Source organism: Acomys minous (assembly GCF_964271855.1).
Source record: "Acomys minous genome assembly, chromosome: 3".
Classification (NCBI taxonomy): Eukaryota; Metazoa; Chordata; class Mammalia; order Rodentia; family Muridae; genus Acomys; species Acomys minous.
Window position 1 is genome coordinate 55,020,651 of NC_140485.1, and position 22,206 is coordinate 55,042,856.

The 22,206-nt window shown below is 43.7% G+C and overlaps 1 protein-coding gene, 1 long non-coding RNA gene and 2 pseudogenes across 7 annotated transcripts in view; 2 read left to right on the forward strand and 2 right to left on the reverse strand.

Moving 5' to 3' along the window:
- Positions 1-22,206, forward strand: part of CSTPP1 (centriolar satellite-associated tubulin polyglutamylase complex regulator 1) — a 160,090-nt gene that overhangs the window by 39,676 nt on the left and 98,208 nt on the right. The gene's annotated exons all lie outside the window — the stretch shown is intronic.
- The window catches only part of LOC311594739, an 82,502-nt gene continuing 62,979 nt past the window's right edge, over positions 2,684-22,206 (reverse strand). Inside the window, exons 1-3 of one of the 3 annotated variants that reach the window (XR_014778199.1) lie at positions 16,623-17,393; positions 14,249-15,848; positions 2,684-2,844 (exon numbers count right to left, since the gene is read on the reverse strand). This is a non-coding gene — a long non-coding RNA (uncharacterized lncRNA). Of the gene's footprint in view, positions 2,845-9,403; positions 9,535-14,248; positions 15,849-16,622; positions 17,394-22,206 lie in introns of those variants that run through there. The other 2 variants (XR_014778201.1, XR_014778200.1) reach the window with 2 other exon arrangements.
- LOC311593161 (large ribosomal subunit protein eL31-like) lies at positions 17,479-21,587 on the reverse strand (annotated as a pseudogene). The gene is made up of 3 exons (XR_014783602.1): positions 21,570-21,587; positions 21,380-21,496; positions 17,479-17,852 (listed from the first exon to the last, which is right to left on the reverse strand). The product of XR_014783602.1 is annotated as a large ribosomal subunit protein eL31-like (transcript).
- Positions 18,327-18,914, forward strand: LOC311593425 (large ribosomal subunit protein eL13-like; annotated as a pseudogene). The gene has a single exon. The product of its transcript is annotated as a large ribosomal subunit protein eL13-like (transcript).

Here is a 22,206-nt window from a genome sequence, read left to right on the forward strand (position 1 = left end):
ATTTCTTTCTTTCTTTCTTTCTTTCTTTCTTTCTTCTTCTTCTTCTTCTTCTTCTTCTTCTTCTTCTTCTTCTTCTTCTTCTTCTTCTTTCTTTCTTTCTTTTTTTTCAAGACAGGGTTTCTGTGTGTAGCCTTGGCTGCCCTGGACTCACTTTGTGGACCAGGCTGGCCTCAAACTCACAGCGATCCACCTGCCTCTGCCTCCTGAGTGCTGGGATTAAAGGTGTGCGCCACCATGCCCAGCTACTCATTTCTTTATTAATTATTGGTTTTTATTTGTTCAATCCCAGTAAAGCATGGGAATTAAGAATCCATATCTGGATTTGTTGTGGGCTTATAGTACACTCCCCCCCCCCCCATTGAGTGGTACTCATTAGATGTGAAAACCTCTGGAGAGACAGTGGCTTGGAATGATGTTTAATGTCTTCCTCAGAAGCTCTGCGTCTACTTCTGCAGGCCCCTGGGTACTAGCAATCCTGGGTTACCTCCATCCCATCAGGCACTGGGATGAGTTGAAGGTAGGCAGAACTGTCCAGGAGAGTCCATGGCTCTCGGGGAGCAGAAGAGCAATACAGCTCTGCTAGAGCCCCTCCCCAGCCCTGGTGCACCCCAAGCTCCAGGGCTGTGCCCTCCAAAATTAAAAATCATCTGAAAACACAGAAATTTAACTTTAATTTGAAAATAGTAAACACTTGGTCTCTCAGCTGCATCTTCTACAACTAGCAGAGGCTGCTGGAGCTATCTGAGAACAGAATGGCACGACCTTGTAAAGTGGCAGCGAGCCTAAGTGGTGTTGTGAGATGTGTAGCACAGTTGTAACATTCCTCAGATTCCTACTGCTAGCAGAGCCACAAGTACAACAGGAATTTGTGTTGACACTCAGAGTTAAAGGAAATGCTACATCTCAATGAGAAGGTAGTAAGAGTATAGAAAAAGTTAACCTTTTCAAGTTTGTGGATTTCTTGGATTTAATCCATGAACCTTTGTCTTTCTTCAGAAGCCCTGTCCATGAGGATAAGTGGCCACAAATGCTTGGCTCACTTCTCTGGATTTGATTCTTTCAAAACCTGGCCTTGTCATCCTTCATTGACTTGAAAATGGCCTTCTGATAACTGCAAACATATGCCTCTTAAAAGTAGAAGGGAGACCATGACAGGGGAAGAGATGGCCAGATGGGGGAACAAGAGAGGGTAATGAGGGAGGAAGAGAGACAGTATCTTGGAATCTAGATTTAAAACACACACACACGCGCGCGCGCGCACACACACACACACACACACACACACACACACACACACACACACCATGAAAGCAATTGGGGGCTATTCAGAGGCAAGGGGGAGCATTGAGGGGAAGGTGGGATGGATGTGCAAGCTACGCTTATATATGTGTATGAAACATTATTTTGTTACTAACTGTGCTGGCTAGTTTTCTGTCAACTTGCCATAAGCTATAGTCATCCGAGAGGAGGGAACCTTGAATGAGAAAATGCCTTCATAAGATCAGGCTGTAGGCAAGCCTGTAGAGCATTTGTAAAATTAGTGATTAATAGGGAGAGCCCAGGTATTTTGGGACCCCTGGGCTGGTGGTCTTAGGTTCTGTAAGAAAGCAGGCTGAGCAAACCATAAGGAGCTAGCCAGTAAGCAGCACCCTCCATGGCCTCTCATCAGCTCCTGCCTCCAGGTTCCTGCCCAGTTTGAGTTTCCTGTCCCGACTTCCTTCGAAGATGAACAGTTATGGTGAAGCATAAGCCAAACAAACCGTTTCCTCCCCAGGTTGCTTTGGTTATGGTGTTTCATCAATATGAACCTTAATAAGGACACTAACTTAAAGATTAATAAAAGTGTGTGGAAGAGAAGAGCCATCTGCTTTTAATTATTTATTTTCTCTTTCTCAGCCAGGAGAGTTAGTCTGAATTACCAAGTCTATTTTTACTGGAAGAGAATTCCACTAGAGTTTGCATCTTTGTGGAATATAATTATATTAGCAGAAAAAGGAACTATTCATTATAAAAGGTTATTAAGGAGTATAATTTGATTTATGAAGGGCTAGTACAAGCTGAAAAGCAACAGATAGGAGCACACGATTGCAGTAAGGAAGAAAAAGCCAGGGTAAAAGTCGTTATCGCGTAAATGCCAAGAAATAAACTTTCTGTCTGGTCTTCTTTTACTTTTTAAAATTTGGTGGCTGTGTGATAAGCCTATACTGTATGCCAGTCACTGTGCCCGGCATGGACCTCAAGGAACCCACTGTTGTGTAAAGATGCTAGAGATACAAATGCAATTCGAATAGAGGGTTAGAGGTCCCGGAAGTTATGGTGCTTGGACTGCTGAATAAATACAGTCCAGAAATGGTGAATTGTACAAAGCTAGAAAACCATCCACAGAAGAATGACATTTATCTCAGAAAGAATATATAGAGAATATAAGAGAAGGAAAAGTGGATGCAAGTCTCTCTCTCCCTCCCTCTCTCCCTCCCTCCTTCTCTCTCTCCCTCCCTTCCTCCCTCCCTCCCTCCCTCTCTTTTTCTGACATGATCACATAAAGCCCAGGGAGGTCTTGAACTCACTGTGGATGAACTTCTGGGCACTGTACCACTGAGCTACATCCCCAGTCCAGAGCCAAGATCTCATTGACAATATTTAAATTCTTTTTTTTTAATTCTTAAAAATATTATCATCACATTTATTTATTGAGAGGGGATGTGCATACCACAGCACACACTTGCCAGAGTCTGTTCTTCCCCTTCATCATGTGGATCCACGGACTGAACTCAGGTTATCAGACTTGATAGCATCTTTACTCAGTGAGCCGTCTCACCTTCCCCAACATTTAGATTCTGATTGCTGAACATAAGGAAGAGGAGTTGGGAGTTAAGAGTTCAGAGATCATATTAGGTATGAAAATTCCTCAAGAGCAGGACTAGCTTCTACCCCCACCCCCACCCCTTTCTCTTTTTTCTTGTTTTATTTGGTCTTTGAGGGAGTCCTAGGTAGCCCATTCTGGCCTTGAGGACAACCATGAACTCCTGACTCTCTTGCTTCCATCTTCCAAATTCTGAGGTTACAAGCCTGTGCCACCATGCCCAGGATAGCTCCTCTTTAAAGAGCCACAAGCCATATACATTTTTTTTTTTAGCAGTAAAGAAGTGTGCATGTGTGTGTGCTTCTGTGTGTGTGCATGCATGTGTGCATTCTATGCTTGTGTGCTCATGCATGTGCATGTGTGTGCTTATTGTGTATGTGTTTGTGTGCTTGTGTGTGTAAGTCTGAGGATACTCTTAAATATTATAACTCTTGATTCTTGGCTGTTTTCTAAACTTCCTCCTTCAGCTACATCTGGATTTTGTGAAGTCCTTCCAGGAATTCAGGTGATTCCTTTTTGCCTAAAATAGATTTAGTTTCTACTTGAAACTAAGAATCTTGACTGTTACCCTCATTATTAGTTGTAGCAGAGGAGGCTTCTTTCTTTGTTTCTTTTAGTTAGTTTGTTTTTTTTTTTTTAGATAGACTCTTACTGAGCAGCCCTTGGCTGGCCTGGAACTCACTGAGAGCCACCTGTCTCTGCCTCCAAAATACTGGGACTAAAGACATACATCACCACGCCTGGCTCATTCATGACTCTTTTGGGAGTTTATTAGTTACCGTATAAAACTGAATTCTCATAAACTGTATGTAGTAATGACTTTCATTTGTTGGAGAAAAGAAGAATGATTGAATTGTTGCTCTTATAATGTTTGAAGTTTGATTGCTGCTAATGCCTTCCCTGTTAAGATGCTTTCTTCTTCTCCCAAGCGTCATGTGATTCCTAGGAAAGTCTTGGTAATTGATATACTGTTAGGTATCAAAAGTTTTAAGTTTTCAGGGAAGGGCATCTAGTCAGTTTCCCTGGAAGGGATACTACCTGTTTAATGGTTGCTAGAGTGCTGGTAAAAACCTAACCTCAGTGCTTCATAATATAATATTAAAATATTGATAATAAAACTTAACTCTTGAATGGTAGCAGAAGTGAAGTAGAAGCTTATTTTAGGAATTTGAATCATTTATCAGCTACAAATTTACCCCAAATAGGCTTTTTGAGACAGGGTTTCTCTGTCTAGTCCTGGCTGTCCTGGAACTCACTCTAGACCCAGCTGGCCTTGAACTCACAGAGATTCTCCTGTCTCTGCCTCCTGAGTTCTGGGATTAAAGGTGTGCGCCATCACCTGGCCCTCAAAATAGATATTTTTTGAAAGTCTGTCAAATTCACTTTGTAGAGCAAACACAAAAACAAACACACACACCTAAAGCCAACCTGTGAGATCAATGGCTTATTTTAAATGTTGCATTACATTTTTCTTATGAATTTGAGAACTGTGCCAGATAGTAGACATTGCAGAGAAGAGGTCTGTGGCAGAAAGAAAGATGAAGGGAGCGAAGTCAAGAACGTGAGTATTTGGATCAGAGAAGAGACATTTAGAAGTGTTGCTTTCTTAACTGTCCGTGCTGTGTTTAACATCAAGAGGATAATGGAGTCCAGGCAGGAGGGATGTGACTGGTCTTGCAGAGCTGCTGCAGCTTAGCGCAGCCACACCAGACAGTGGCACTGAGGTGCAGGCCTGATTTCAAAGATGGGCGGCTCCTTTTGCAACTTCTTCAAAATGGCAGGAAGGAGACACTGAACACTGGTTCCTAGATGCCAAAGCTTAAACAATGCCCATGTGTCCACCCTCAATGCTCTCCTTTTGCCTCCTCTAAGAATTGTGCATTTTGGGTTTGTTTATATTGTATGACAGAGTCTTTCTCTTTAGCCCAGGCTGGCCTTGCATTCACAGTAGTCCTCCTGTCTCAGCCTCTGACAGCTTGGATTATAGGTATAAACTGCCACACTCAGGCCACCTGGACTACATTGTGAGTTCTACAACCTGGGCTACAGTATGAGAGTCTGTCTCAAAAACAAACCAAACCAAAATAAAACAAAACAAAAAACAGTGTGTAATGTTTAGCTAGGTACAGTAGTATGGTACACCTCACTAATCCCAGAGGCTAAAGTAGAGGCCAATTTTGAGGATAGCCTGGCCTATATAGGGAGTTTCATGATAATCTGGACTGTATATAGAGACCCTACCTAAAAATAGATAAATAAGGAAATAAAGGAAGAAAGGAAAGAAGGAAAGAAGAAAGCCACGACAGATAAGACTGGATTCACTATGAAAGGTGTTTCTTTAGAATTACGACATGATGACACTGTCTTCTCTGAGGCTCCTCTATTTAGGTCACATTGATAAGATGGGGCAGACTCGGTCATCTTTCCCTCTGACCCATATAGAAATAAGAAGGGAAAAGATAGTTCTAATGCTAAGTTGGGTTCCCTTGAGTTTAATATTAAAGTTTAAGCAAAAATGTTTAGAAAGAACTCTTTTATATCTTATGAATTAGAAATCACTTAGTTTCCTGTTCCCTTTTTTATATTTGTTGTGGGGAATTCACCACAGAAGACATAGGTTTAAGCCAGTAGAAAGTCTTTATTAGCTGGTCAGTGACTACACTGGGTGTTCCAGATCCCAGTGTACAGCCGGGTGTGGTGGTGCACGCCGTTAATCCCAGCAATTTAGGAGGCAGAAGCAGGTGGATTGCTGTGAGTTCAAGGTCAGTCTGGTCTATAAAGTGAGTCCAGGACAGCCAAGGCTACACAGAGAGACCCTGTATGGAAACAAAACAAAAGATCCCAGTGTAGCCCTGAGCCTTTCTCATGGTAAGCTTTTACGTAAAAAACATGTTCTGGGTTGACATACTTCAGTTAACGAGAACTTCAGTTAGTCAGAAACAAAACCACAGAAGCCAAAAAGTAAGGTTAGTACATTTAGAGACTTTCCCAGACATATGAACTTGTTTTCATTTTGGCTGATGGTGCTGTCTACAGGCTGAGTTTAATGGCCTGAATGGTACTTCCATCACGGAGTCAGTCACAGAAGTTTGGGGACCTGTTACAATATTGGTGCCAATTGGATAGAATCCTAATTGTTATTATATTTTTTATTCTACATTTCATGTTTATTGATTATTTACTTTGTCTCTATCTTTATGCTAGGTGCTGGGATGGATTTTATTTTATTTTTTTATTTTTTTTATTTTTTGATTTTTCGAGACAGGGTTTCTCTGTGTAGCCTTGGCTGTCCTGGACTCACTTTGTAGACCAGGCTGGCTCGAACTCATAGCGATCCGCTTGCCTCTGCCTCCCAAGTGCTAGAATTAAAGGCGTGCGCCACCACCGCCCGGCCTGGGATGGATTTTAAAAAATGTCATATGCTTTGCCCTCAGAGTATGAACTAACGGGAAGACATTTTGGCTACAAGTACCAGAATTCCAATTTAAAATGGCTTGAAAGGAGAGACAGGGAGGTAATAATAGATATAATTTAACAGGATTATATACCAAAACAGCCCATAGTAGACCCAGCCTTTATGCAGACAGGCTCAATAGAGCTACTAACGTGGTATCACTCATACTCTGCGTCTGCTTCTTGTCCATTTTACTGTTTTTCTCTTCTTTTCTTTCTTTCTTTCTTTTTTTTCCTCCAAGACAGAGTTTCTCTGTTTAGCCTTGGTTGTCCTGGACTTGCTATATAGACCAGGTTGGCCTTGAACTCACAGGGGTCCACCTGCCTCTGCCTCGCAAGTGCTGGGATTAAAGGCGTGTGCCACCACGCCCAACCATTTTACTGTTTTTATCCTAAAAGTGGCCACTAGCCACTGAGTATAGTAATAATAACAGAAAAATAGACTCTTTTCCCAGTGGCTCTAACCACATCCACCTGGGATTGACACTTATTGAGCTGTCTTGTGTCACATACCCAAAGCCGAACCAGTTAAGTGACCAGGAAAAAGAAGAGCACTGATTAGACTTGCCTGACCCCATGCCCATCTTCTATTTTATAATTAATATTAAAATACCTGAATTTTGCCTACCTGAAGCCAAACTACATAAACATGATTTTGTTGTTGTTACTGCTTTGATTTTTTTTTCCTTTTGTAAAAATAGGATTGCATGTAACCCACGTTGTCTTTAAATTTATTACATGTTCAAGAAATACACACACACACACATACACACACACACACACACACACACACACACACACACACCTATATCCTGAGTCCTTCTTCTTTCTGAAGGGAAATCTCTGTAGTTATCCTATCCAGATAGCATTATTATACATGCTAGGTATGGTGGGCCAGTAACTTGTCTCTTTTATTTTCCCATTGTTCACAATGGAATAATGATATTTGAATCATATTTCAGGCACTATACCAACAAACTGTCTTAAAGGGACTTCATCTAAACCAGGACTTGATTTTTTTTTTCTGTTAGTCTTTAAAGTAAATATACAAACACCAGCTTTCTTTATGGCATTTTCATAATGAAGATCGTTGTTTTATGCTCATATTGCTCCTCCTTTACTCTCCTTTGGGCCATTTCCCACGTCACCCCTTTCTTCTCCCAAATACTCTTCTTTTTAATTTCATGTTTTACACACACACACACACACACACACACACACACACACACACACACACACACCCTTAGGTTCCCCATATTAGAGAGAACACATATTTGTCTTTTTCCCTCTGTTTTCCTCGTTCGTTCCCTCTTCCATATCCCTTTACAACCTTCCTCTCCAAATATAGTTCCAGGCTTGACTTGTGTCATTCAGTGACACACCGGTGGGTGGCCTGGCTTCCACATTGACCGGGTCAGTCCAGACCCTGCTACCTCAACAAAGGACCAAAGGTCCCAAGGTCCAGTTTTTTGCTCCTGCTCAGGGGTGGCTTAGAGGCCCAGGCCTGGTGCTAGGTGAGGCTCCTAGTCTTACTAGGGAGGTGGAAATTGAGTTTCCCAAGGAACGTTCAGCTTAACTCTTTTAGAATAAGATTAATTATTGTTTTATAAAATTATCTGTATTACTAGTAGGCCCGGCTAGCAATCAATCAAGACACAGACCCTTAAAAAAAAGAGAGAGAGAGAGACAGACACTTGTTATATTTTAAAATAGTCTCTGCCTTTCTCCCTGAACTGTTTTTGAGAGTAAGGAGCAGTGTGACTCTGACTAAGACCATTGCAAACAACTTCATAAACACCAAAACAAAGCCAAAAAAGCTCCAGGAGCCTTCTGCCATGGCACCTTGGGAAGAGACCATAGTAGTTTTTATTTTATTATTTTTCTAGGCATTTAACTCCATTTCCTAGGCCAGTTTAGAAGACTGCCAACCTCCTAGTTCTGCCTCTCCAACTGGCCACATGTATGTAGCCATCTTTGCTGTGGCCCATGGATGCTCTCTGGGAGCTATTCACCATTTTCAGACTATGATAAAATATGATTTTTTAAGAGTATGGATACATGCCTACCACGTTAGGTGCCACTTATTGTTTTTAAATTATCTATATTATCTATAGGCCTGGCTAGCAATCAATTAAGACACAGACACTTGTTATATTTTAAAATATCCTTGGTTAACCTGAGGCAGGGCAGATAGCAATCCTCTAAACTGCCTCCCATACTGGGGCAGGCATGGGATCCCTGCCTCAATCCCAGGCCATCTGCTTCTAATAACTTCTATCAAGCTCCCTCCCATCCATAATCCCAAATACTTGTTAATGTTCTTCATCTGGGCTGGATTCTCCATCCACACTGCCATATGCTTCTCCTCCAGCTAACCCATGGCGGCCTTCCTCTCTTCACTTCAGGTCTCTCTCTTTCTCCTCTTGGCCGTCCTTCTTCTTCCCAGAATTCCTCTCTCCTAGCCCCATCTATCTAAGCAAAAGGTGGGTCACAGAGACAGCAAGCAATAATTAGCATCAAAATACATTAGACCATGCCCCAACAATTACTGGTATCATTTGGCAATGGAGACTCCACAAGCCCATAATGATACCAAAAGTGTTGCGGCCCTTTGTCTAGCTGCCATCCTAAGCTCTGCAGAGGAAGCAGGTGGATGTTTGAAATCAGCAACAGACAGGGCCAGTGTCGTAGGCCTGGGCGGGTGCTTCACTTGTGGTCAGCACTGAGCTATTGAGCGGGGCAATGGAGCAGGCTCCAAAGGCTGCCAAGGCAGTTCTGCCATTGCTACCTGAGCACTGGGTGTCCAGCTGTGGTCCTCCCCCAGAATAAGTGGAGTCTCAGACAGGCCTGGGGGAGGAATGGTGAGCACATGAGAGAGTGTGAGCACAAAAGCCGCCCTTTATTTATAAACCTTGGACAGTGGGGAGGGGTTTGAGGGTGAAGGCCAGAAGTGCCAGGATACTTCATCTGCATGCCTCATTTACATGCGGGGGCCCAGGGTCCTATCACAAGAAGGAAAACACAGTACTTTATTGCCCTATGGGTAGGGGGAGAACTTCTAGGTCTGATTAAAGGTCATTTACTTAGGGCTAGGATTCTCGTTAGCATAGGGTGGGGTACTCCAGGAATCCCCAGGTGTTTGCTAAACCGGTTTCTCATCAGGAAAGGTGCACGCCTGTGATCTTCCCTGAGGGCTATGTGACCGCTCCCTAGAAGATCTGGGGTACAGAGATCAAGTAGAGAGAGAACGCCCCTCAGCAGAGTCCCAGAGATTTTATGACAAGATCACTGAATTGGGGTTGATGCAGAATGGGATCTGATGGGGGGGGGTTATAGTTTGCTTTGGGGAACAAGGTAAATTATGGCCAAGGACCACTCTGGCAGATTGTACTTTACAAAGACAGCAGTGCCAATATTCCTATGCTGCCTTCCCTTTCTGCACTCTCACGTTACTACAAAGGGCGTTTTATGCCCGTTCTTCTGGATCTAGGATGGACACATTTTGTCTCCTTAGAAATCCAGATCTGCTCTTTAATCCACAAAACCTTTGTTTGCTAAAGATCATCTTTGTACTCTCTTGGACATTCAGTGGGACAAGCACAGGAGAGCCCGCCTTTGTCTTTTGTTGTAATCCCATCAAGATAGCCCATTAACTGCGGCGGATGAGAACTGGAAGCCATTTATTTACTTGGCATATGGCAAAGGACAGTGGGGGAAATAGAAGTATCTGTCTAATAGTTTCACAGAGGAATTTGAGGATTCAGAATTTAGTTATAAATAACCAGATTATTGTGCTTAAATGCCTTGAGTCACTCTTAAATCATTTCTTGATTTGCATCATGTTAACAAGATTTTAGAGATAGCTAAAACAGTGGTTGGGAAATTCTGTTGTTTAAAGATCCTTCAAAAGCTTCAGCCACTAATGGGCAGAGTGTTTGGGGCAGTAGACAGGCAAACATGGGCGAGCTAGCAGAGTATGAGATTCTGTGTCCTGTGGTTACCATTCTCTCTCTTAGGAGGGGGTGATAGTTACAGGCAACTCTGTGGGGTGTGCTGTCTTTGTTTTGCAGGCTTTCTATGAAAAATGGCATCCAAGCAATAGCAAGTGGCATTGGGTGGTAATCTAGACTTTAGCACAGTACCACATTAGGTTAGCCAGCAGCATAGATTGCTTTTGACCATCTGTATCGTTTCTGGTAAAAGACTACTGCTTTGTTTACTGGCTTATCTTTTGCTTTTTCTGATGTTGACCTATTAGTGATACTAACTGGTTCTAGCCAAATTCTTGTCATCATTGGCCCTAAAGGCTCCTGTGACCAAAGAGCACCTGGGCTGTTCTGAAAGGCTCTACCCTCAGGGACTGATGCCTCCCTCTGGCAAAGCACTCCTCTGGTTTTCTCTTTCTTTTTCTGAAGCACCTTCAAGCAACTCTGCATGGCTACTCGCTCTCTTCTATGGTGCCCCCTCCTGCCTTGCTGAATGCTGGATTTCCCAGCCCACAACTGTAAGAAGGAGCTTTATTTCAGAGTAGAAAGGGGCCCCCATATGTGGCCTATTATATCCATATCAACTTGCTTACCCTTTTCAGACAGCTATTGTCTTTTAATAGGGCCCTGCCTGGCAGGGGGAGTCCTCAGTTCCTGCCGGGTAAGAGTGGACACCCTGAGTTACAGCTTTGGGTCCTCTGATCAAAAGGCCTCTGTTGTTCCAGGAGGGTTTTCCCTTCTCTCTCTTCCTTTTTCTGTATCCTGGACTAATAATTCAGCACAGCAAGGTCATTACAGGCTTTGAATTGAGAGCTGAGAGTGTTAAATTACTGACCTAGAATAAAAGAGATCTGGGGGCTCTCAAGAAGATAAAGGGATCCCGGCTAGAAAACCGCAAAGCCCAGCAACCTCACTTCTTCACAATATTATTTTTTTTAATCCTCTCTGTCTCCACAAGTCTTTTCTGGGACAAGGAAAGATCTCCTGCCAGAGAAACTAGGTCAGGAACTCAGTGACAATCTCCTGAGGGCTGGGGCCCAGGTGCTGGCGGCTCCTGGGTGCCTTTCCTTGTTGTGTCAGGATCTCCCTCTCTCCTGCCTTTGCTCTCTCCGTCTTCATCTGTGTGGGTTGCTGTGTCTGAATGCGGATGCCTGGGGAAATGATAAGCAAACACTAGGAGTTTATTCGGCTCCTGGGTCTAGCTGGTAAGTCCAAGACTGAGGGCTGGCCCCACTGCGGCTTCTGTTGTATCATAACAAGATGGAGACACCACAGCGGAGAGAGCCTGAGAGTTTTAGAGACAGAGAAGGACAGTGATGACATCTCGAATCCACTCAAGAGAACAGAGTCCTCATGACCTAATTACCTCCTTCACTTTCCCCCTTTGTGTTATATGTTATTTGTGTTATATGTAATTAAATGTCAATATAAGTGTTGAGGACAGCATCCAAACTATAGCACTTCCTTAGCCAACAAATTAGCTTCTGTTAATACACTTACAACATTCCAGATGAAAGATAGTATCCCATGAAGAGATTTGAAACATATGAAAAATATGCCACTTAGTCCCAAAAATATTAAAAAATTTTGCTACACTTATTTATTTGAATGAGGACATATATGAGGCACATATATGTGTGGAGGTCAGAAGACAACTTGTGGGAGACAGTTCACTCTACAGTGGATCCTGGGACTTGGTAGCAAATACCTTTACTCACAGAACCGTTTCAACAGCCCTTCCCCGACAAGGATTTTAAAAATATTTTACCATCTCATTACAAGCTTCTTCAAAAGCTAGGTATTACAGTTCACATCTCTGCATATAGAAGGCGGAGGCAGGAGAATTATTACAGTACATTCAAGGCCACACCATATATTTTATAATTAATATATCTTAGGTCTTGCTGTGGGGCGGGGCTGGCATAGCCTGCCCTCTACCTAGAGGTGGGGCTTCCCCCCAGAGACTCACTATATAAACCAGACGTTTTTGGCTCCCTTTTTCCTCTTTGCCTGCCCTTGCCCTTTTCCTACCTCCCTGCCCTCTCTCCTTCCCTTCCGCCCACCCCCAGTGAGCGCGTTCCCTTCCCCTGCCCCTTCCAATAAAACTGCATTTATATATTACAGCTCTGTCGTCAATTAGCTCATTCCATATATATGTACATAATATATGTCAACACACATACGCATAATTACTTATAAATGATAGTTCTCCCATACTTTAACAAGACAAAACAATACCCTATTGTGAATGAACTGGATAGCTCCAGCTTATTCTATTCTGGGTCTTCTGAAGAAAATTACTTTCATTTTTTTATACCTTGCCAAAGCTATTATCTCTTATGTATCCATTTCTGTAGTTATCTCTTAAAGCCAGACACCACACAGATCCTCTGGAAATATTCATTTCCTAAGACTAATATTTTTAGAAAAGTCAAACATTCATAGATTTTTATGCACAACAAACTAATAATACAAAATTTTACAAATGGAAAAATACTTGAGCCCAGCATGGAGAAGAGAAACTGGGCACTCGAAGTTCCACCCATAACCAAGAACCAGCTGATACCTGCTGGGAGAGGGAAAGTCAGTTTTCTACAGTGGAGTGACACTGGGTGTATCACTGATACTCAAGGGCAGGCCCATGATCAGGAGCTGTTGGCTAACACAAAAGAAATGGTCTGCCTGTTTTTGGTGTGTGTGTGTGTGTGTGTGTGTGTGTTTAGTTTTCAATTTGTTTGCCCTTTTGCTTTTTAGAGAGAGAGATATCAAAATATATTGTATGAAAAAGTTTTTTTTTTAAAAAACCAATAATAAAAATGTAATTGAAGGCTGAGTGGTAGTGGCTCAAGCCTTTAATCCCAACACTCCAGAGGCAGAGGCAGGTGGATCTCGTGAGTTCGAGACCAGCCTGGTCTGTAAAGCTAGTTCTAGGACAGCCAGGGCTACACAGAGAAACCCAGTCTCAGAGTGGGGAAGGAGCATGAATTGAGACACAGAACCAGGAATCTAACCTGAAGTCATTCAGACTAGGAAGTTAAAGACTTGGCCTAGCTATTGCTCTCCAGTATGTGAGGGTGAGCATCTATCTGATCCTCCTGCCTCCACCTCCTGAATGCTGAGGGTCAGAGCTATGAACCACCACCCCCTGTTTTACTTGCTGGAGATTGGACCCAGGGCTTTTTGCACGCTAAGCAAGGATTCCACCAACTGAGCTACCTCTCACGCCCGACATAGTCCTTTTCCTTCCAGATCTATTCTGCAATATGCTTTGGTTGGTGCGAAGGAGATGACTCAGTTGACAAAGTGCCTGCTGTGTGAACACGAGGGCCTGCACATATGTTTAAAAATAAAAAAGTAAATAAGCCCAGCATGGCGCACAGCTGAAAGCATTGGAAAGGCAGAAGCCAGGAAGCTTGCGGGGGGCTTGCTGGCCAGACAGTCTCTAGCTGGATCATGGAGCTCCGGGTCAGTCAGAGACCTTGTCTCATAAAAATAAAGGTGGAGAATGATAAAGCAAGACACCCAGCATCTAACTTTGACCTTAGGAGCACACATGCTCACATGTATCTGAACATACATGAACATGCATATACATGTAAAATATTTTGGTTCTAATTCCTATATCTCATATTAGCAGGCAATTGTAGCTATGCATAATGGGTATTTGACATCAATATCTTATACTTCTTTTTTACTGGGGTAAAAATACATGATCTAAAATTTACTACTTTTTTTTTGTTTTTGTTTTTCGAGACAGGGTCTCTCTGTGTAGCCTTGGCTGTCCTGGACTCCCTTTATAGACCAGGCTGGCCTTGAACTCACAGTGATCCACCTGCCTCTGCCTCCTGAGTGCTGGGATTAAAGGCATGCGCCACCACGCCAGGTTAGTGTGACTATTCTAAGAACCTCATCTAAGTTAGTATTTATCTTTTTGTGGCTGACTTACTTCATATAGAATATGTCTTCCAGGTCATCCATATTGTATACATTAGTTTTCTGTTACCATAAAATGTATAAAGAATGAAAGGTTTTGTCGCCTCCATGTTTGGAAGTTTCAGCCCATGTTCCATTGGTCCCACTGGGGGAGGCAAGGCAGCACAAAGTAGCAGGAACAGTGGCAGAGAGTTGCTCACCTATGACCTCGATGCAAAGAGAAAGGAAAAGAGATCAGGTCTCTGTTCTCCTGCTCAAGCAGATTTCACCTCTGTGCTTCCATTTTCCCATCACGGGGCTCTGGGTTGCATCTGCTCTGCGGCTGTTGTGTATTACACTACCATGAGAATGGATATACAAATATGGGCCCATGTCTCTGACTTCTTTTCTTTTGACTATGTACTCAGAAGTGGAACTGCTAACTCACACAATGATTCTATCAATATTTTGCTTCCCGCCCCCCAAAAAGGGTTTCTCTGTTACATAGAACCTTGGCTGTCCTGGACTTCCTTTATAGACCAGGCTGGCCTCGAACTCACAGAGATTCGCCTGCCTCTGCCCCCTCAAGTCCTGGGATCAAAGGTGTGTGCCACCATGCCTGGCTCAATATTTTGCTTTCTTAGATATGTTTTGTCAGTTATTATTTACATGTCTCTCTTGCCACTTTTAATTCTTTTTTGTTTTGTTGTGTTTGTTTGTTTTTTTGAGACAGGGAGACAGAGCCAGGCTGTCCTCCAATTCACAGAGGTCTGCCTGTTAGGAGAGCACACCTGGCTCTTTTAATTCTTTACTTCACTAATTCTTTTTCTTTTTCTTTCTTTTTTTCTTTTTTCCCCCTCAAGGTAGGGTTTCTCTGTGTAGCCTTGGCTGTCCTAGACTTTAAAAAATTTTTACATACAAATTTATATTATTACACATATATACAATAAACTACCTATTGCAAGAAGAACCATGACACAATTAGGAATTATATAAATATTACACTCTTAGTGTTTTGGCTATTTGTATTTGACAGCCTTGAAGAAAACATCTTTCCTATCTTGGAGCTTCTAAAATTCTTAATGTAAATCAATATCTATCATAGCTCATCATTATCAACTTAAAGCATCTATCTAGACCTAAAAACATCTTAACTCCTAAACAACTGAGCTTAGCTGTAAAACTAAACTATCTGGTCTTCAGCCCCATTAGAGACTTGAGAAGGAATAAACTTGATTACCTGAGTATACCTGGAGTGCAGGGTAGTAGCTTTCCAAATGATAAGATGACAGAGACATTTGGTACCTGAACAGTCACCCAAAACTCTCTATAACGTTGGAACATCATCTTCAGCCTTCTGGCCCAGTATATCTGACAGACATATTTGTGAGGCAGAAACTGTTGAGAACTTGCTTATCCTGTATTGGCAGAGTTTGGCTGTTCAACACTGCCTGCATCCATGCTTGCCCTTTTTAAGGCAGAATTCTGTCTGTGGTAGAAACGAGGAAATTTTCCCCAGTGGCTTGTTTGCCACATTTGAAGGCATATCCATGATGAGGTTCTTTGATGCTCATCATCCTCTTTGAGGTAGGCTGGGTGTTGCCAGGAGTTAGCATGTCTCATTGTCAGTGAATCTTTAAAATAATAAAAACATTTTTAAATGCTATATTCTGTGTGTCTCTGAGGTTCTTAACCTCTACCCTTTTGCGGTTTGAAAGACCCTTTCATAAGGGTTTCCTAAGACCTTTGGAAAACACAGATATTTTCATTACAATTCAAAAAAGCAAAATTACAGTTATGAAGTAGAACAAAACTATTTTATGGCTGGGGGTTATCCAGCAGTATAAAAGGGTCACAGCATTAGGAAGGTGGAGAACACCTGGCTTAGTGGGTAAAGAGGCCCTGTTGCCAAGGCTGATCTGATTTTAATTTTTGGAACCAACATGGTAGAAGGAGAGAACTGACTCCAACAAGTTGTTCTCTGACTTTTTCTTTCTTTCTTTCTTTTCTTTTTTCTTTTTCTCTTTTTTCTTTTTATTTTCCTCGAGACAGGGTTTCTCTGTGTAGCCTTAGATGTCCTAGATTCGCTGTGTAGACCTTGAACTCACAGCAATCCACCTGCCTCTGCCTCCGGAGTGCTGGGATTAAAGGCGTGCAACACCATGCTGGCTTGTCCTCTGACTTTAACAGTGCACTATGGCATGTATACACACCCTACACACTTCCCACCCCACACCCCACACCCCTCCATACACAAATAAATAAATATAGTATTGAATTTTCAGTGAAACTTTTAGATACTAATGGAAATAATGGGAACTGTTCGGGGTTTTAGTAAGAACAAAAAGATATCTAAAAAGACCTGAAAGTTATAGCTACAAACACAAAAGAAATAGAATGAAATTTACCATAAAATGTTTAGGAAGTGTGGCGGTGCACTGTAATAACCCGGCCCTCAGGAGACTGGAAGCAATAGACTCTCGGCTTTTGGTCGCCTGGGCTCTGTAGCACACTCCTGTCTCAGAGCAATTGTTTTTAGGGATGAGGATGCAGCTTAGTGTTAGAGTGCTTCTCTGGCATGTGCAAAGCTCTGGTTTAATCTCTAACATGTCCTAAGAAAAGAAAAGGGTCTTAGTGCAGGACAGAACAAATGTGCATTGCAAGGGCAAAAGCAAAAAGAATGTTAGTACTGAGTTGAAGGCACCAAAGGAGAAAACAGGAAAGAAAAAGAAATTAGTTCCAAAGTAGGTGATCTGGTAGGAAAACAGAGAAAAGCTGTCACGAGGTCTGGCTGAGAAGAATCCCATCAGAGGGGAAATGGAGGATTTGCAGATGTCTGAAGAGCTCCTCACCTGCAACACTAAACAGGGCCAAGGAGCGCTGGTGACAAAAGAGACGTGTGCGCTAAAGCCAGGGATGGGAAGGGAAGAGATGACAGGATTAGAAGGTGTGCAAGACAGAAGCAAGGCTTGTGCAGCAGAGTGTGCTCAGCCAGAGTCAGGAAATCGTGCCAAGGAGCCATGGCTTGGTCCAGGCACTTCTGCACAGTTAGAGGATGTTTCCCCAAAGAAAACACAAGCACAATGGCCTTGGATTTCAAGTGAAATTAGGCAAAGTCCTGGAAGCACCGTTACCAAGAGCTCTTTTAGAGGACTTGGGTAAAAGGAGCAAGACCTTGTAAGAAGGCCTTTTATGACAACCTGATTTTAAAATACACTACAGGAAAAGCATTTTTGACAGTTGTGCAGCTTTATTTGACATCCAGCAGGTTAGTTCTCATCCATATTGACCGTCTGTAGATCCTTGAATGTGGTAACAGGCACGTAAGTTACCAATGTGTAGAGCTTGTTTGGTGAAGCCTCGTCTTTATTACATTTTCTGGACAAATGTACTCGGCTTCGATATGGAGCAACTTTACTGAGCCTGGTGTCTATGTGCACATCTGGAGTCCCCATCTCCACCATGGCAAATGTCCAAACTTCTCTGAGTGCCCGAGGAGCACGCCTCCTGAAGCCCACTCCGCCGATGCGTCTGTGAATGTTGATGGTGTGTTCTCAGGCCACCACCTCGCTGATGGTGGAGTGGCCCTTCTTCTTCTTGCCATGTGCCTTTGCGGAAGCCTTTCTTCCGGGCCAAAACTGGGAAGACGTGGAAAGCATTTTTAATTAACACCATATTTATCCTTTACATTTTCCTTTGCTTTAAAGAGTATAGAGTCAGTAACACCCAATGCTTTGTGCTGGTTTCCCATGTTGAGGTGCAGGCTTTCTTGTTCCCACTGGCATTGGGTGGCTAACCTTGTCAGAGCTGTAAGTGTGCCTTTGCACTTACGCTCAAGGGGAGGCAGCTGGTACTCCAGCTGCTAATTACCCAGCCTGCTTCCCTGCTAATAATCAGCGGGCAAGGTGCTGGCGTTGGTAGTCAGTCAGCAGTGGGCCACAGCAGACTATTAAGAAATGTGTTTGGAAGTCTGAAGACCTCAAAAGAGACTTTGAAACTCCGGCAGGTGAGTGTGTGGTGCACTCTTGTACCCCTGATACTCAGAAGGTTGAGGCAGGAGGATTATGAATTCAAGAACATTACGGGCCTTTCTGTTTGGCCGTTCTCCTACAAAAGAGGCAGCGGTGGTGCCCAGCTTGAATTGCATGACTCTGAAGCCCCACTTCCACAAGGATTGGCAGCAGCGAGTGGACACTTGGTTCAAACAGCCGGCATGCAAGATCCTTAGATGCAACTCCCAGCAGGCGAAAGCGCTCTGCATTGCCCGCTCATCCCGCATCTGGTCCCTTCAGGCCCGTAGTGAGGTGCCCTACAGTTAGATACCACACCAAGGTCCGAGCTAGCAGGGGCTTCAGCCTGGAAGAACTCTGGGTGCCTGGTATCTATTTAAAAAAATGGCACACACCATCGGCATCTCTGTGGACCCGAGGAGGCAAAACAAACCCGCTGAGTGGCCAGTGTGCAGCGCCTGAAGGAATACTGATCCAAGCTTAGACTTTCCCTCAGGAAGCCTTTGGCTCTGAGGAGGGGAGATAGCTCTGCTGAAGAGCTTAAACTGGCCACCCAGCTGACAGGACCTGTGATGCCCATCTGGAATGTCTACAAAAAGGAGAAAGCCGGAGTCATCACAGAAGAGAAGAACTTCAAGGCTTTGATGTGCTGTTGGAATATTGCAATATATTTTCCATAAAGGGGGAAATAAAGAACATTATGGGGCAGCAATATGGTTTAGTGGATAAAAGTGTGTGTGCAATCCTGATGACCTGAGTTTGCCTCAGAGCCTTATTAAGAGGATAATTGCCCTGAAGTTTGTGGGCTGGCTGGCCTGGAATGTGAGGTGTAACACAAACAACGAAAGAAATTCTGCCTTGGCAAAGTGGAAGGAGAGAACCAACTCCTCAAAGTTGCCTTCTAACCTCCACATGTGTGCCATGGCACTCATGTGTTCACATCAGCATACACACATGTCCACACACACACATAATAAAGAAAAATGGGGGGAGGGAGAAAGAGAGAGAGAGGAGAGAGAGAGAGAGAGAGAGAGAGAACGAGAACACATTCTGGCCTACATAGTGAGACTATGTCTTAAAGAAGAAGGATGAGGGCTGGAGAGGTGGCTCAGAGGTTAAGGGCACTGACTGCTCCTCCAGAGGTCCTGAGTTCAATTCCCAGCAACCACATGGTGGCTCACAACCATCTATAATGAGATCTGGCGCCCTCCTCTGGTGGGCAGGCGCACAGGCAGGCAGAGCACGGTATGCATAATGAAAAAAAAAAAAAAAAAAAGAATGAGGCTGGAGAGCTGGCTTAGCACTAAACAGCATGTACTGACTGCCCTTGCAGAGGATCTGAGCCCAGTTCCCAGCATCCACACTGAGTAGTTCACAACTACCTACAACCCCAGCCTTACTGGATCCAAGGCCTACCCTTCTGCCCCCAAAAGCACCTGCACTCATGTTCACACCCACACACCCATACACATAGTGAAAAGGAAAAGGGGGAAAGGAAAACATTAGGCTCTGGCAGGAATTTGATTATTATAGACAAAGATCCTGGACTGGTGAGATGGCCCAGTGGACACAGGTGCCCGCTGCCAAGCGTGATAGGCTGAGTTCCAGTCCTTGGCCCACAGGGTGGATGGAGAGGACCCCTTTACCAGGCGTTCTCATGGCACACTGTGCCATACACATACCCACACACGTGTAATCAACATAGAAACGCTGTAAGCCTGAATCCTGCCATGGAGAGCTTACGGTCAGAGAGAAGTTGCTACTGGTGCCTGGTGAGAACTTCGTCCCCTGGCCTAGTCTTTCAGGAGAATCAGCCTGTCTGGAAACAGGCTCCTCTATCCTTAGCAACAGGCCTGTTTGGGACAAGTGCTCTATTCTGCTTCTGGACCTGGTGACTACATTTGAGTGACCAAGGAAAGAGACTACGGCTTTATCTTCCCACTACAGAGACTTTTCATAGCTCTTACCACCTCTGAGATCTCTAAGCTTTTCTCTTCCCAATGCACTAAAATATGTCACTATATATCATGGTCTGAAAATGAACTCTGCTATGGTAGTTAATTTGGCAGGAAAAAAAATCTTGGTTTGAAATGCCAGCGCTTTAAGTTACTGCGACAGACCTGAGAGGCTTGTCTGGGTCTTTCACTGTTTGAGAAATTATGATTCGCATCCGCCAGAGTAACAGCTTGGTTTCCCCGATTGCTTCACCAATCAATGCCTGGACAGTGAGACGGGGTTGAAGGCTGATTAGTCCCTACTTAATTTCTTCCAAACTTTGGGTTTACTTTTGTTGTTGTTTTACATTTACTTATTTGTGTATGACACTGGGGGGGGGGTCAGAAAACACCCCCCTCCTTTTGAGACAAAGTCTATGTAGCCCTGGCTGGCTTGAACCTCACTAAGTAGACCAGGCTGGCCTCAAATGCACAAAGATCCACCTGCCTCTGCCTCCCAAGTGCTGGGATTAAAGGATCACACTGCTATGTCTGGCCTAGAACACACTTTCAAGACTTAGTTCTCTCTTTCCAATACATAGACCCTGAGGGTCAAGTTGAGGTCATCAGGCAGTGCTCCTTCCTGCTAAGTGAGCACTCATCTCTCTGGCCCAGTGTGGGATTAGTTTAGAAACCAAAGATCTTGAATATTCCACTTGTACCTAAGCCATTGTTGGAACTGAGAAGACAAGGTTTTCAGCAGGCACCTGCGGTGCGGCAGGCTTTGAATTGGAGTCGTTCTTTTTTCTAATCATGTTATTGATTGATTTACAGAGTACGCTCTTGTACATGTGCCTGTGTGTGTGTGTGTGTGTGTGTGTGTGTGTGTGTGTGTGTGTGTTCACACGAGTGCCATGGAGTGTATTTGGAGGCCAGAGGACAACTAGCTGGAGTCAGTTCTCGCTACATACCACATGGGCCCCAGGGACAGAACTCAGGTTAATGACTGTCTTGATGGCAGATGCTTTACCCCCGAGCCATCCAGCTAGCCTGGTCTCTGTGTTATGTTCCAGTCAGACTTCTTTGTTGCTCCAGAGAATGTACAGCCAGTGAACCCAGAAGTTTTCCTGATTCATATCTCTGTACAGAAGCTCATTTCAAAAGCATTACATATTAAAACCACCTTTGTCAAAAAGCCCTGTGCACAGGAGCATCACTCACTTTCGCCTGTAGCAGGTGCACTGCACGTTGGAGTAACAGAAGAGTGGATAACACAGTGACGTCGAAGGTGTTAGAAACACTGCAGCTGAATCCATGTCCACAAAGGGCTTTGCAGCTCTGTGGACGAAGCAGCGGGTGCAAGGCAGCTTATGCTCAAGTGTGCTGTCTAAACTGCTTCAGGGTTCTGTACCACAGACTGAGTGGCCATGCTCCACTGACTTCTCTCAGCAAGTTACTGTTGCCAAATTCTGTAGCAGATAGGCAGTGCAAAGAAAACAGTTAGGAGCTTTCGGCCTTGTCTGAGCTTCACAAGGAAGGAAAGAACAAATCCCGGAATTGTTACTTCAGGGACCAATTTGTACAGAGGAACATATCTTTAGGGTTTGCCAACTGTTGAAGAACAAAAGTCCAGTCTTTCAGAAAAGCCCCAACAATTGAAAGAATGGGAGAGTTTTCACAGTGAAATTTGAATACTCTGTGGTTCATGCTACGCAGGAATTCAGGAACATCGTCATGTATTGTGGCGTGTAAGGCCATCCAGTGGAAGACCCATATGATTGTTTGCTCCTCAGTGAGAGGAAAAAAACCTCCCACTCAAGATGTGCCTGTGCACGGAAATCCCAGCCTGTCTGAGAAAAACTGATGTAAGAAGGCATGGCTAGGGTCACCAGTGAGACAAAGAAAGCAATAGCAGTGCTCTTAAAGCAACAAAAAAATGGCAGTAAAAACAAAATTAAACAAAAGCATGTATGTTCTTTAAAGTGGGGATTCTCCCCCACCCCACCCCCCACCCCCTGCCACCCAGTATAGCCTTGGCTGTCCTGGAC